The 14536-nt window shown below is 44.2% G+C and overlaps 1 long non-coding RNA gene across 4 annotated transcripts in view; it reads left to right on the top strand.

Annotated features, from left to right (window-relative positions):
* The window catches only part of LOC144242986 (uncharacterized), a 20870-nt gene extending 8850 nt beyond the window's left edge, over positions 1-12020 (top strand). For 2 of the 4 annotated variants that reach the window (XR_013338509.1, XR_013338510.1), the window contains exons 3-5: positions 6062-6300; positions 6666-6809; positions 11834-12020. This is a non-coding gene — a long non-coding RNA (uncharacterized LOC144242986). The remainder of the gene's footprint in view (positions 1-6061; positions 6301-6665; positions 6810-11833) is intronic. The other 2 variants (XR_013338511.1, XR_013338512.1) reach the window with 2 other exon arrangements.
* Positions 12021-14536: the final 2516 nt, after the last annotated feature.

Here is a 14536-nt window from a genome sequence, read left to right as displayed (position 1 = left end):
GACAGAGAAGCAGAGGGAAAAAGAAAGGGAGGTGGGGGTGGGAATCTCAAGCAGGCTCCACCCCCCCCAGCACAGGGCTCTGATCCCAGATCCCTCCAACCTGAGATTATGACCTGAGCTGAAGCCAAGGGTCTACCGACACTCAATGGACTGAGCCACCCAGGTGCCCCTTCTCTCTCTAATTCTTTTGTCAATGATACTTTCTTTCATTCCTTCCTCTGACCATTCTAACTTTTTACCAGAAGATTAGAACACGGTAAACATCCAGCAGTTTGCTCTCCTAGTTGTTAAAAGATGGCTGACTTGTGGGCCTTTAAATTAGGAAATGCTACTTGGACTGTGCAAAAGGATTTCCATCCCCCCAGGTACCAGCAAGACCGCCTGAAAGAAACTGGCAATGGGATGAAACATACTTGGAACCACAGACACTTAAGTTTTCCTGATAGAATTGGGTCAGTAGATGTAAAGAGTGGATGTAAAACGCTCATGGTCAAAATAAACTGAGTGTTTTTTAAATCCCAGGGTAGCCACAGTTTTGAAAACCAGAGTAAAGCATTTACTGTGATGTGTTTGTTGAGTAAGCCCTTCACAAACCACTTGCTAACTGACCTACTTTCTCCCCCTGCAGCTAAAATACTACACTGTAGTTCAGACCTGGGAAGTAGGGGTGGCTCTTCCCTTGCACAGAGCTGGGATTGGCGTCCGATCAATCCCGCTAAAAACACTACTACAGGTGACTTTTTGCAGCCCAGCTCTCAGTGTGAGAAAGGCCATGGGAAGAAGCAAGGAAGAGATGCCCATGGGAAAAGAGACTCGGGTGTCCCAGCCTGTGCCTAAGATGACGGCCAGCAGTGGTGGGGGTGGGGGGGGTAATCTTCCAGGAGGGGCCCCGTAGCTCCTTCCCCTCTCTCCCCCTCCAGCAATGCTCCCCAGAACAGATGAACCTCTTGTGTCATTGCCCCTGGCCAAATAATCTTCTTCTTACCGATGCCTAGAGGTCCCCCCCCAACACTCTGTGCCCCCACCCCAGGGTTCTTTGCACCTCTTACTGTATTTAACATTTTCTAGCCTTGCATGCGCTGGGCAGGGGGTCTACATGCACACTGCACTCAGTTGCACGATTTGTCCCACCTTTCCAGGCTCACTTCCCACTTGGCTCCTCCCATACACCGCAACTTGCACGGGGCTAGGAACTGTGTAAACATTCTTGCACTTTTTTCCCTTCTGGCCTTTGCTCATTCTGCCTTGGACGCTCTTCATTCTTCTGGGTCCATCTGTTGCAATCCTACTTGCCTTTCAAATCCCAGTTTACTTATCACCTCCTCTGGCTCCTCAGATCCCCTTGGCTGAAATTAATCTCCTTCTCCTCTGTGTTCTAGCACGTTCCCTGTGCCTCTGGGATAGACACGGAGTCTTGGAGCTTGTGTTTCTGCTGCACTAGACTCCAGGCCTCCTGTCTTTCATCCTCTTAATCTGGCCTTCCAAGTTTTTAATTTTGATGGTGTGCAGTGCATCAGACTTTCCTCTAATGCATCACTCTTTTGGTGTAGAGTCTGAGACCCATGCACCTAGCCCTTGACCCCGAAGATTTTTGCCTACATTTTTTTCTAAATGTTGTGTGGTTTTATGTTTCACATTCAAGCGTGGGATCCATTTTGAGTTAATTTTTGTATGAGGTGTGAAGTTTAGGTTTATTATGATTTTTTATTTGTCTTAGGTATATCCAATTGCTCCAGGACCATTTGTTGAAAAAGCTATCTTTCGGGGCACCTGGGTGGCTTAGTCGGTTAAGCGCCTGACTTTCGCTAGCTCATGATCTCGCGGTTCGTGGGTTCGGGCCCCGCGTCGGGCTCTGTGCTGACTGCCAGCTCAGAGCCTAGAGCCTGTTTCAGAGTCTGTGACTCCCTCTCTCTCTGACCCTCCCCTGCTCACGCTGTCTCTCTCTCTCTCTCTCCTAGAAATAAATAAAACATTAAAAAAAGAAAAAAGAAAAAGAAAAAGCTATCTTTCTTCCATGAAACTGTTTTGGTAACTTTGTCAAAAATTAGTTGAACTATTTGTGTGTTTATATTTTTGGCTTCTCTATCCTGTTCTATTGATCTGTAGGTCCAAATTGTAGGTGTCTTTAGGGCCAGATGTAGGTCTTTTTTTTTTTTTTTTTTTTTTTTTTTATTTGGACTTTGGTCTATTGTCTTGCAAATAGTAGCCTCTAACTCAGTGTCTGGCACATAGCAAATGTTCAATAAATTTTTGTAGAGGGGACGCCTGGATGGCCCAGTCGGTTCAATGTCTGACTCTTGGTTTTGGCTCAGATTGTGATCTCATGGTTTGTGAGTTCAATCCTTGCATCAGGCTCTGTGTTGACAGTCCAGAGCCTTCTTAGGATTCTCTCTCTCTCCCTTCTCTCTGCCCCTCCCCATTTCTCTTGCTCTCAAAATAAATAAACTTAAAAAGAAATTTTTTTCTGCTGAAAGAGTCCATAATAAGTGTTTTATAAGTATGAGTTAAAGTATTGCTGAATCAGAGCACCTGGATGACTCAGTCATTGAAGTGTCCAGCTTCTGATTTCAGTTCAGGCCACAGTCTCATGGTCATGAGATTGAACCCTACATGGGACTCCATGCTAAGCGTGGAGCCTGCTTGGGGTTCTCTCTCTCTCCCTCTCTCTGCCCCTCCCCCATTCATTCTCTCTCTCTCTCTCTCAAAATAAACAAACATTTAAAGTATTGATGAGTTAATTCTTAACATTTTGAGAATCAAAAGAAGACCTCTGTGTTCCTTCAGAACTTTGCGATAACATGGTGATAACCTTTAAAGGCCTCTTGATGCAGAAATCAGAGCCCCCAGACATCCTGCCGTCACCAGGCCTCCTGTCCATGGGAGCCCCCGGACCCCGTTTCCTGCCCCTCCACGTGCTGCCTGCACACAGCTGCCTGTCACCTGGAGGGTCACACACTCGGCATCAGCCTCCACTACAAGCCCCCGTCACAACACACACCGATTACATAACCTGCACTGTGAGGGCCTTCTGCCCCCGGCCCCTGCGGGCTCTCAGACCCTCACTCCATGCCCACACTGCCAGCTGCTGATCACTTGGTCCCTGCTCCCCCAGGTGCAGTGTCAAGGGTGGCCTACTGCCTCCCCAGTGACCCCGCTCCATCCAGCCTGGCCTAAAAGGTGAACTTTTCCTGCTCTCCAGTGGGCTGATCCACACCTTCTCCAACGAGATCTGAACTTCAAGTTTGTCCTTCCTTGGGTCTTCTCCCTTACGCTGGGGCACCACAAAGAGATTCCTTCAATCTTACAGCCTCCCTTTCATCACAATGAATGATTCTGTACGTTTAGCTTCTCTGTTTAACCCACTGTGTGGCTTCTCTCTCTCCTGAGCAGACCCAGACTGCACACTCAGTCAGCCATGACCGACATCTGTCGGGGTCCCTTCCCCATTTATGCCACAATGCTCCTAGGCAGAGTGCCAAGAGCTGTAACTTACACATTGGTATGAATGAAGTCAGCCTGTTATGGTGGAAAGCTCCAGGACTTTGAAATAAAAAGCCCAAAGTTTCAGTTTGGCCCCTACTATTTCCTCATTGAGCAATATTCAACACGACACGGGCCATGCTGGTCACGTCACTTTATCCGTTGCACTGTCCCAGGAGAAAGACTTTGATGATCATGCTCCACGGCTTTGATGTGCTGATGAAATGGCAAAGGGCGTGCGACGGTGTTCATTCCTTATGATGCTCCCCACAACTAGAAATCATTTTCATTTAACCTTAAGACAAACCACAGAGCAAAACACCGTGACTCCTGCTGAGTAAATTTCAAACACAGGAAGAGTGGAGGATTTCTTCTGAAATCAGCACAGAAGCAGTCACTCTGGCATAACATCTATCTCAAATGCTGCTTCTCCCCAAAGAGGCTAACAGAGACGCTCCCAATAATAGGTAACATAATGATTCTTGACTTTATTTGAAAGACAAGGAAAAGGAAGCTAAGTATAATGGAAATATTAGAGAAGGAACACAGTTGTGTTCATGTTATTTAATTAAGATTTCTTGCTGTTTAGAAGGTGAACTGGTTAAGGATACATACATGTGAAAGGACAGGGACACATTAAATGTGTTTTTGGCCCAAACTTCTGAGTACAGAATAATTGCTGTAAGAAGAGCATGATGTCAAATCAGATCTTTAAAAAAAATTTTTTTAACGTTTATTTATTTTTTGAGAGACAGAGACAGTGCAAGTGGGGGAGGGGCAGAGAGAGAGGGAGACACAGACATCGAAGCGGATTCCAGGCTCTGAGCTGTTAGCTTACAGCCCAACACGGGGCTCGAACCCAGGAACCATGAGATCATAACCTGAGCTGAAGTAGAATCCCCAACCAACTGAGCCACTCAGGTGCCCCTCAAATCAGATCTTAACAAGTAATTTTTAGAAACTGGTGATTGAAATAAGTGTCAAAAAGGAATGCAAAAACAAAAAACAAAAAACAAAACAAAAAACCAATGTTCCAGAAAGGATTTCTCAAGAATTTCTGAGTTTCTGAGGCAACTTTAGTCTAGGTTGAAATACTTATATTTTACATACATACTTAACTGCAGGAAATACAATATGCTAGTAAATAATATACAAAGAAAACCCCAAATTGCAACTATAAATATGATATTCAGTATGTTTAGAATACTTTTTCTAAATAATTATGTAAAGTATATTAAGATTTTTTTCAATATGATTATCTGAAAATATCACTCAGTTGAGAGATTAATTTTCTGACTGTTAATTTTTCATTGTGACTGGTATTCTCAAAGAAAATAGTAAGAATGCAAAGAGTTTGTTCGTCTAATGTCAAAGTCAGTAATGATATGTCTTCTACCAAAGTCAGTGGTCATCATTCTTTAACACACATTACCCACATGGGTACAATTGTATACTATTTCATCTGCTCACACATCACTTCTCTGCACTCAAGGAGAGGTCAATCTCTGAACTGTAGCAGTCCTCAAGAGTTAGTGTTCCTTATGTGGACTTCAAGATTTGTCCACAATGTGTTTTATACTCCTCCCTTTAAGAGGTGGAGCTATATACCTCTCCCTTTGATTGTGTGCTGAACTTAATGACGCGCTTCTAATAAGCTGGAAGCAACAATGTAAGCCTCGGGAGATTTGGTGACGAAAGCCACTGTGGCTTCTTCCTCGCTCTCTTGGATTGCTCCATCTGGGGGAGGTTGGCCGCCATGTTGTGAGGAGAGCTCCACACGGTGAGAAGCTGAGGCCTCCTGTCAACAGCCATGTGAGGGCACCATCTCAGAAACAGATCCCCAGCCCGAGTCAGAAAAAGACATGATTTCTCCACTCTTGGAGCTCACAAGAGAGGGTTAACTGAGTAACCACATGAATATATTTGTAGACTTCAGCTGTGATGATGGCAAGGGAGAAGGACATGGTGCTATGAGGAATTATCACTGGGTGGTGAATTGGGGGGTGGGGCGCTCCCTCTTCAGGGAAGTCAGGGCTGCTTCCTGAGGAATCTGTGTCAGTTGAGAAGGAAGGATGTAGAGGAGTTACCTGAGAGAGGGAGGGAGGGAGGGAAGAAGGCTGTTGGCAGAGGAAACAGTGGCTGCGGGCTCCACAGTGGGGGAGTAGTATTTTCAAGGCCCTCAGAGAAGACCGGTGTGGCTAGAACAGCGAGAGCAGGAGACAAAGCCAGAGAAGTGGAAGTTCGCCAGACCACAGAAGGCCTTGGAAGCAGGCCCGATGGTCAGCCAATCTGCACCAATATGGCCATGCTGTCATTAAGACAGTAACATGCTTCTGCACAGTTGATAAATATAGCTGCTACACTGGGCTACTCCAGCACTCCCCCACCCCCTCCGTGAGCCCAGCTGCCCTGCCCCTCTTTTGGACTTCCCCAGGATCCAGTAACCAGGAGGGTAATGCCTGGCATAAGGGGGCAGGAAATGCAGATTCTTAAAATGCTGGCGTCTGTTCTGATGACTGTTATGTGTGTAGTATCACTTGTTAAATGTTTGGATGACTTTTGATATGCTCCCTGCTTACAGGCCCAGGAAAGGGTTTGGTGTTTAATCCAAGAACGATGAGATACCTTTGAAGAAGAGCCCATGATCACGTCTTCTTTTGCTCACCATTGGACCCACAGTGCCAACCCAGTGATGGGCACGCACTAGGTGACAAATACATATTTGTTGAAGAAATGAATGAAAAGTCAAACTCAGAGTCTTTCCTTCTCAAGCCCATTCCCTCTGAATTTCCCCCTTGGGCAAACAGCATCGTCTCCCAGGTACCTCAGCAAGAGACTTAGGAATCATCCTAGATTCTCCTCTTTCCACCATGAAGGCAGACACCAGATCCTGGGGGGTTTCTCTCTTTGAGCTGTTACTGCCCCGGCTTGGGCTGTCTTATTTCTTGTTTGGACCAGAGCAGACTTCTCCACCCTCATCTCATCGTGTCCTCCACTTTTCCACCTGCCTTCTCCAGGCTTCCTACCCTCCAATTTCAAACTCCCTCACGATCTGGGTCCTGCTCACCCCCAAGGCCAGTCATCCGTGACCACTCATTGTGTGTCTCCTGCCCTCTCATTTTTCCTTGAGTGGGAAGGAGCAGTGCTGGAAACAGCACCCAGGGTTTGTTCATCTCTATTCTTAGGACCCAGCATCATTTCTGGCGCGGAGAGGGCAAACACACAAATGTTTGTGGTACCGAATGGAGATGAATAAGACTTATTTTTGTCCTGGACCCACTATCTGTCACAACAGCGGAGCACGGTGATGAATGTCTGTAGGGATGCTGGTAAGTCATTAAGACGTGGATGAAATTATATTTGTAAATTGAATGTAATACAAAACTACAAAGCATTGAAAGGAGAGTTGTTATGATTTTAAAGTTTTCTTTTTTTAATTAAAAAATTTTTTAAGGTTTGTATTTATTTGTTTTGACAGAGACAGAGACAGTGTGAGTGGGGGAGGGACAGAGAGAGAGAGGGAGAGGTAGAATCCCAAGCAGGCTCCACACTGTCAGTGCAGGGCCCGGTGGCGGGGCTCGAAGCCATAAAACTGGGATGCTGTATCCTTCTCACTAGTGAGATCATGACCTGAGCCAAAATCAAGAGTCGAACTTAACTGACCGAGCCACCCAGGTAGCCCTAAAGTTTTGACTCTTAAAGACATCGCTGTTGAACTCTTTTGGAAAGTCAACTGCGCAAGACTGCATTGTCTATGTCCTTTGGAATTTGACTAAGGATTAATAATAAAATGTTTTCCTAATGTGAGTGTGTGTGTGTGCGCGCGCACAGGTTTAGCAACATTTGTGAGTTTCACATATCCTTTCTTAAGTCCCACATTTACACCGTTTTTCTGTTTCTTCAGATTGTTGTCAAATTGAAAACTTGCAAACTTCTAATTACTTGTTTTTATTTGCTGCTCTGAGAGATTGTGTTTGGAATTAAAATTAAATTTAGGTACAATTTGAAGTGTGGCTAGAGCAGGCCATAGGCAAAAACGTATGTGATTCCACACGAAATGGGAAGAAATGATGCCAGCAGGTACGAGAACAGATGCCGCCTTCAAAAGGGACCACATTTCCATCTGTTGAAGGCAGCTGGCCCAACGAGACTGAGAAATAAAAATCAAAAGAAGAGGCCTTCAGATCTATGGTATAAATCTCCTTTAAACTAGGAAACTCCAACCAGAAGCTGAACAGCATAATTTTTCTAAGAAGAGATTTTAGTGAGGGGCGGGGCAGTGTCTGGGGAAGAGCTGAAGGCTGAATAAAACACTATAATTAGAGCATTTGAAACTCTACAACTTTCCTAATATGTAGTGTGAACAATTAAGGTGATTAAATGATCATTGTCTCAATTTTCTTACCAGAAAAATGACTTTGCCTCTAAAGGTAAGTAAAATGGTGTCAACCACATCAACATCGATCCCCACATTCAACTTGAAAATTCCCTCTGGAATTAAGGTGCCACCTTAGGCTCCAGTAATTTCTCTTCCAATGATCAACATAAGGCATTGGCTCACTGAGGCCATCTCATTGGAAGTTACCTGTACAAAATTCTGTGAATGTATCAAGTTTGGCCAACGTTCATACTGTGGACAGTGAGCTTATAGGACTGGCTGAGAGACAATTGTCACTGTGAATTTTATTTACAGGACAATCTCATCTTTTGGACCTGATTAATTTGCAGAGGGCCCAAGTTGCATTTTACCAAGATACCGTCTTTGTGAAAACCAAGTCAGCATTTTTGATAAATTTTCAAGTGTAGAAACAATTTCTGGTCACCCTGAAGGGCTCAGAAGCACTATTTATACACATCCTACTATCCTGGTTATCAAATCACCATTGTCTTTTCTTATATTTTTTTAAATGTTTCATTTATTTTTGAGAGAGAGAGAGAGAGAGAAAGAGTACAAGCTGGGGAGGGGCAGAGAGAGAGGGAAACACAGAATCCGAAACAGGCTCCAGGCTCTGAGCTGTCAGCACAGAGCCTGACTCAGGGCTTGAATTCGTGAGCCATGAGATCATGACCTGAGCCAAAGTCAGACGCTCAACTGACGGAGCCACCCGGGCACCCCATACACCATCATCTTTTCATAAAACAAAGTCTTTGAAGGGGCGGCTGGGTGGCTCTGTCAGTTGGGCATCTGACTTTGGCTCAGGTCATGATCTCACGGCTCATGGGTTTGAGCCCCATGCTGGGCTCTGTGCTGACAGCTAGCTCAGAGCCTGGAGGAGCCTTCAGATTCTGTGTCTCCCTCTCTCTCTGACCCTCCCCTGCTCACGCTGTCTTTCTCTGTCTCTCAGAAATAAATAAAACATTTAAAAAATTAAAAAAAAAAAAAAGACAGGTTCGTTGAGGGGCACCTCAGTGGCTCAGTCGGTTAAGCGTCTGACTTCGGCTCCAGTCATGATCTTGCAGTTCGTGAGTTTGAGCCCTGCGTCAGGCTTTGTGCTGACAGCTCAGAGCCTGGAGCCTGCTTTGGATTCTGTGTCTCTGTCTCTGTTCCTCCTGTATTCATGCTCTCTCTCAAAAATAAATAAACATTAAAAATAAATAAACAAGTTCTTTTAGTAGCTGGCAATTTGCCACTCTACATCAGTTTTCATATCTATACTTTCATTAAACACATTCTATGTGCTTAATACTATGCTGAGCATTGCTGGGGATAAAAAACATAAACATTAATGTGGCAATAATGTGTTTGGTAGGATAAAGCTCTCTCCCACAAATATTTTTATAACAAAATGAGAGAGTATATAATCACAGTGGATGTACGTGGTGTCGTGATGAAGTATGGCAGAGGTTCAAGAGGGAAATATCCATGTGCTCTGGGGAAGTGAGAACAGGCTTTCTGAAGGATGCTTGCCATGTGGATGGAAATGCAACTTCAGTTCTTTCAAAAAAATTACAGTCTAGGGATGCCCAGGTTGCTCAGTGCATTGAGTGGCTGACTTCAGCTCTGATCATGATCTCATGGTTTGTAAGACTGAGCCCTTGCATCAGGCTCTGTGCTGACAGCTTGGAGCCTGCAGCCTGCTTTGGATTCTGTGTCTCGCTCTCTACCCCTCCTCTGCTCGTGCTCTGTCTCTCTGTGTCTCTCAAAAACAAATAAACATTTAAAAAAATCACAGTCTAGACTTGCATCAGTTTACAAAGGACTTTCCTGCGTTCAATTTTAATTATCAATACCAGCTTTTACGGAGGCCCTGGGTAGGAGCAATATACTGAGAAGCCCTTTTTTCAGCCTCCATCCCTGAAACTCCTTGGGGTCTTCCCGATGTCCCCAGGGCTGTCCTGTTCCAAACTACACACCCTTAGGACCGAGGCTACAGAAGTGCTCAGAAGCTTTACCTCCTGGTACCATGGGGGATAAACACACACACACACACACACACACACACACACACACACACACAATTTATGTGTCTCCTAATTCTCCAAGATTCCCTCTCAAAATACATTTTTGGCAAGAACAAAACTCTTCTTTTGCATGTTCTCTGCTACAATAGAACCAGTTTTCAATGTGCACTGAAATCTTCCCTCTCACTTAGAGGAGACATTTATTGCCTTGGCCTACTCAGCATCCATTCTCCCCAATTCTGATAACAGATGACCTCTCCTTGTGAAGCATTCGCCCCTGGTATGCTACAGCTGGCTCCTACTAGCTCAGGAGAGCCAACTATTAAACTGTCAGGAACCTGGCCAGCTCATGGTCAGACACAGCCATTATGTAACATTAAATTCCATACAATTGAAATTAAATACATTATATTTAAAACAAAGGCAGCACATCCTCAAAACTCATGATTTACTAATTAACTACATTTTATTATTGTCATTGATCTTCAGGTTATTTATGTTTATTTGTCCGTATAGTAGAAATATTACGTAATGGGTGCTTTGCGCGTCTCTTCCCAACTCGGTGCTCTGGGACCACCTTGGGAGAGCTTGAGGTCTACCGTGGAAATTGGCCGACTTTCCAAATGAGGACTCGATTCCCCGCTCCCAGAACTGGTTGTCAAATATTTACTGGCACAGCACTGGGTGTTCCCAACTGGGCCCAGCTCGGTTCACATGGCTCAAGTAGTGTGACCATGTGCTCTGGCCCCAGGAATGGGGACATACTCTGAACTGCGTGCAGGAACTGTTCCTTGGGTGTCACTAAGTTAGTAGGATGTAAGTTAGGAGCAGGTGATAGTCTGCTTGTCATCACGGAGACACTGGCTGAGAAGGAAGCCAACACAGAAGGAAGCAAAGTAGAAAGATGGAAACCGCATCTTAATGACATCATTGAACATCAAAATCTAGCCTTGTCCAGAGCTATGGTAGCCTAGACTTTTCAGTTGCAAGAGTTCATTATTTCTCCCCTATTTTGGCCTGGGTCAGTGCAAACGGACTTTCTATTGCTTTAGGAAGCAAATTTCCACAATAAAAGTACTTTTTAAAAATCACTTTAGGGCTGGGGCGCCCTGGGGGGCTCAGTCAGTTAAGCGTCCCACTCTTGATCTCGACTCAGGTCACGATCTCGTGGTTGGTGAGTTCAAGCCTTGCATCAGGCTCTGTGCTGACAGCGCAGAGCCTGCTTGGGATTCTCTGCCTCTCTCACTCTCAAAAATAAATAAACATTAAAAAAAATCACTTTAGGGTGGATATAATAAGAGAATAACAAAGCCATTGTGTACCACAGGGTAGATGTTTAGAGTTGTCTGCAGGCTTGCTCCTAAGAGATTTTTCTGATTCAAATTCCTGTGTAGCAAAATCACTGGATATATAGACTAAACTAAACAGCCCTTCTAATGGCTGAATTTTTGAAAGTTACATTTGTGAATTGCAAAGTCCACTTATTAATGACCATACTTCGTGGTATCCTAATGCCATCCACGTGCTCCAAAAGGAGGAGGTCCATATTCTCGGGCTGTGCAAACCCATTACACAAACCTAGCCAAGTTCAGTGTCACACTTGCTCAACATTTTCTAAGACTCGAGACTAAAAGAACACACCCAGTTTGTGGAAAGAACGCTGGATTAGAAATCAACCGGTTTGTTTTCCAAGTCAGAATTTTCCACAGTTGTGGACAAAACATCTCACTTCTCTGGGCCTCAGTTTCTTTTTCCAGATTAAGATGCCGAAGTGAAATGATTTCAGTAGTGTCTTCCACTAACCCCAATTCTATGACTGTATCTTAAACACACAGCAGGGAGTATTTGTTCTAGGATTCTCAAATCTTTTCTCACCAAAGAAAACAAAATGCTTGGATAAATTACCACAGCCTAGAAAGGCTCAGCTGTTCTTTTTTTGTTTTTAACCCAGGAGAAAGTGCTAAGAGGTGAAAACGGGAATAAACGACAAGAGACGACTTCACTCTGAAAGAAGACGGAGGAGAGGGAGAGCCTGAGCCATGTTTGCTGCGTAGGGGGAAGCTTCTGTACGATTCATACTGTAGCTTCTAACTCTTCCATCAGGGGCCTGTGAGGCCAGGTGCTAATTAAGTTAATAAAAAGGCATTTTGTTAAAACTTGTGCCCCACACCTGCTGTGTCACCAGACACAGGTTGCTTGCCTGTTGTGATGGAACTGTTTTACCACTTAACAATGAAGGCAAAAGGCAAACAGTAGCGTGAGGGAAACATGAGGGAAAAGTCGAATTTTAGCCAATCTGTCCCTGATTTCCCCAACAAATGCCTCTTAATTTGTGATGACACAGTAGGAAGACACTCATTTTGGTTTTGACACTTCTCAATTATTTAGGGCGTGACAGTTTTGTTTAATAGTTATTGTAATTACTAGAAATAACATCCTGTCCGCACCCAGTTAAGGATGAGGGTGATAAACGGAGAAATTATAGCTTATAAAAATAAAGCTTCAGATACAAATAAGGAGCACATCCATCTCTCCATGATGATGCTATTCTAATGGTTTGGAGGTCGTTTATTTGAAATCCTCTTAAGAGGTTCTAGTAACATCTCGTCTTTGATTTGAACGCAGATTCGCGTGTTTTTGTTCGAGGGAGATAAATTTTAAAAATCTTTTTAGCTGTAGCTACATTTTATGTTAAAAATGGGCATACCCCAATAGTTATCAGTGAATTTAGTGGTGAGACACACAAAAATCCAAATGAAGACTGTATTTCCCTCTCGTCTAGAAATCGGGGCAGAATATATACGTCCGGCTAGAAGGGCGCTCCACAGTGTCAGGACCGGGCCCTTCCCCCTTCACTGCTCTGCTGTGCGTGGCCTCTGTGCTCAGGCTAATCTCATGGTTCAAGTTAAAGTTGTAGCCAACTTCCTCTTATATCTTACTGGCAACTCTTAGCCACATGACATCATCGCTAGCAGGTGGGGAGATGATGTCTCTTTCCAGGCAGCCATGCATGTAGCTTAGAATTGCACGTTCTATTAATACAGAGCAAGGGTTGGCAAACTGTTTCTGTAAAGGGCCAGATAGGAAATATTTTAGAAACTGGGTGGCTCAGTTGGTTATGTGTCTGACTTCAGTTCAGGCCATGATTTCCCCATTTGTGAGTTTGAGCCCCATATCCGGCTCTGTGTTAATAGCTCAGAGCCTGGAGCCAGCTTCGGATTCTGTGTCTCCCACTCTCTCTGCCCTTCCCCTGCTCATTCTCTCTCTCTCTCTCTCTCTGTCTCCAAAAATAAAATAAAAAGATTAAACAAAACTTTTTTTAACAAAAAAATTTTTTTTTTAATTTTAGGCTTTCTGAGCCCATGGCCTCTGTTTCAAACTATTTAACTCTGCTGTTGTGTGAAATCAGCTGTAGATGATACATGTAGGAACACGTGTGGCTGTGATCTAATGACACCTTATTTATGAGAGCAGGTGGATGGCTGGATTTGGCCCACAGGCTGACTCTTCTTAAAGAAGATGGATAAAACAGGGGCGCCTGGGTGGCTCAGTTGGTTGTGTCCAACATTGGCTCAGGTCATGATCTCACGGTTCATGAGTTCGAGCCCCATGTCGGGCTCTGTGCTGACAGCTCAGAGCCTGGAGCCTGCTTCAGTTCTGTGTCTGCCTCTTTCTCTGCCCCTCCCCTGCTCTCGCTCTGTGTCTCTCTCTTTCTATCAAAAATAAGTAAACATTAAGAACATGGGTAAAACAGATAGTGGGGATAGCTAGTACTTCTACACCAGGTAACAAAGATATTAGCAGTAATAACTTGGATAAGTCCCTTCCTCCCGCCTCCCTCCTCCCCCCCTCCTTTTTAGTGTGGTTAGTGCCAAGCAAAATTGCCAGTAATTAGTTTAAATCAACAAAATGATGCTGCTTTTTGTTTAAGGTTCTCTTTGAAACACTAGTTAGTAAATTTCAGTTAGTAAATTTTCAGTTGCTTTGGTTTGTCATGCTGACTATTCTTTTACTAGGCAAAACCTCTTGCCTTGTTTTTCACCTTGGTGAGAGAATGGTTGTTTTCTCAACCCAAGGCCTGGGAGATGGAAGATTCCATGAAGTGAGCTGAGCGCTCTGAAGAGAATGCAGAGGACACACAGAGAGAATTCCCCGAGACAACGATGATGGCTTTCCCCTTCTCCTTGGCAGAGTGGGACAAGCCTATGATCGTGCACTTAATTACATGTCACTTTCAGATACAAAGTCTTCCCAGTGGACAGGGAAAAGAGACAGGATTACCCTGGAGAGCTCTCACTTGAGCAAAGTAAACCCTGTAGGAACTTGATCAAAATTCATTATGGTAATTTAAAAAAATTCATTGTGATAATTAATTAAATTAAATTAAATTTTTTAAAAATTTATTTACTTTTGAGAGAGAGGGAGAGAGAGCACACATAAGCAGGGGAGGGGCAGAGAGAGGGAGACACAGAATCGGAAGCAGGCTCCAGGCTCTGAGGTGTGAGCACAGAGCCCGACGCGGGGCTCAAACCCACGAACTATGAGATCATGACCTGAGGTGAAGTCAGACGCTCAACTGACTGAGCCACCCAGGCACCCTGTGGTAATTAATTTTATTTATCAGTGATTTTTTTACCTTTTATTTCATAAATTT

The sequence above is a fragment of the Crocuta crocuta genome, unplaced genomic scaffold (genome assembly GCF_008692635.1).
Source record: "Crocuta crocuta isolate KB4526 unplaced genomic scaffold, BGI_CrCroc_1.0 scaffold128, whole genome shotgun sequence".
Taxonomy (NCBI): domain Eukaryota; kingdom Metazoa; phylum Chordata; class Mammalia; order Carnivora; family Hyaenidae; genus Crocuta; species Crocuta crocuta.
Note: the sequence above shows the minus strand (reverse complement) of the source record. Positions and strands in the feature narration are given on the sequence as shown.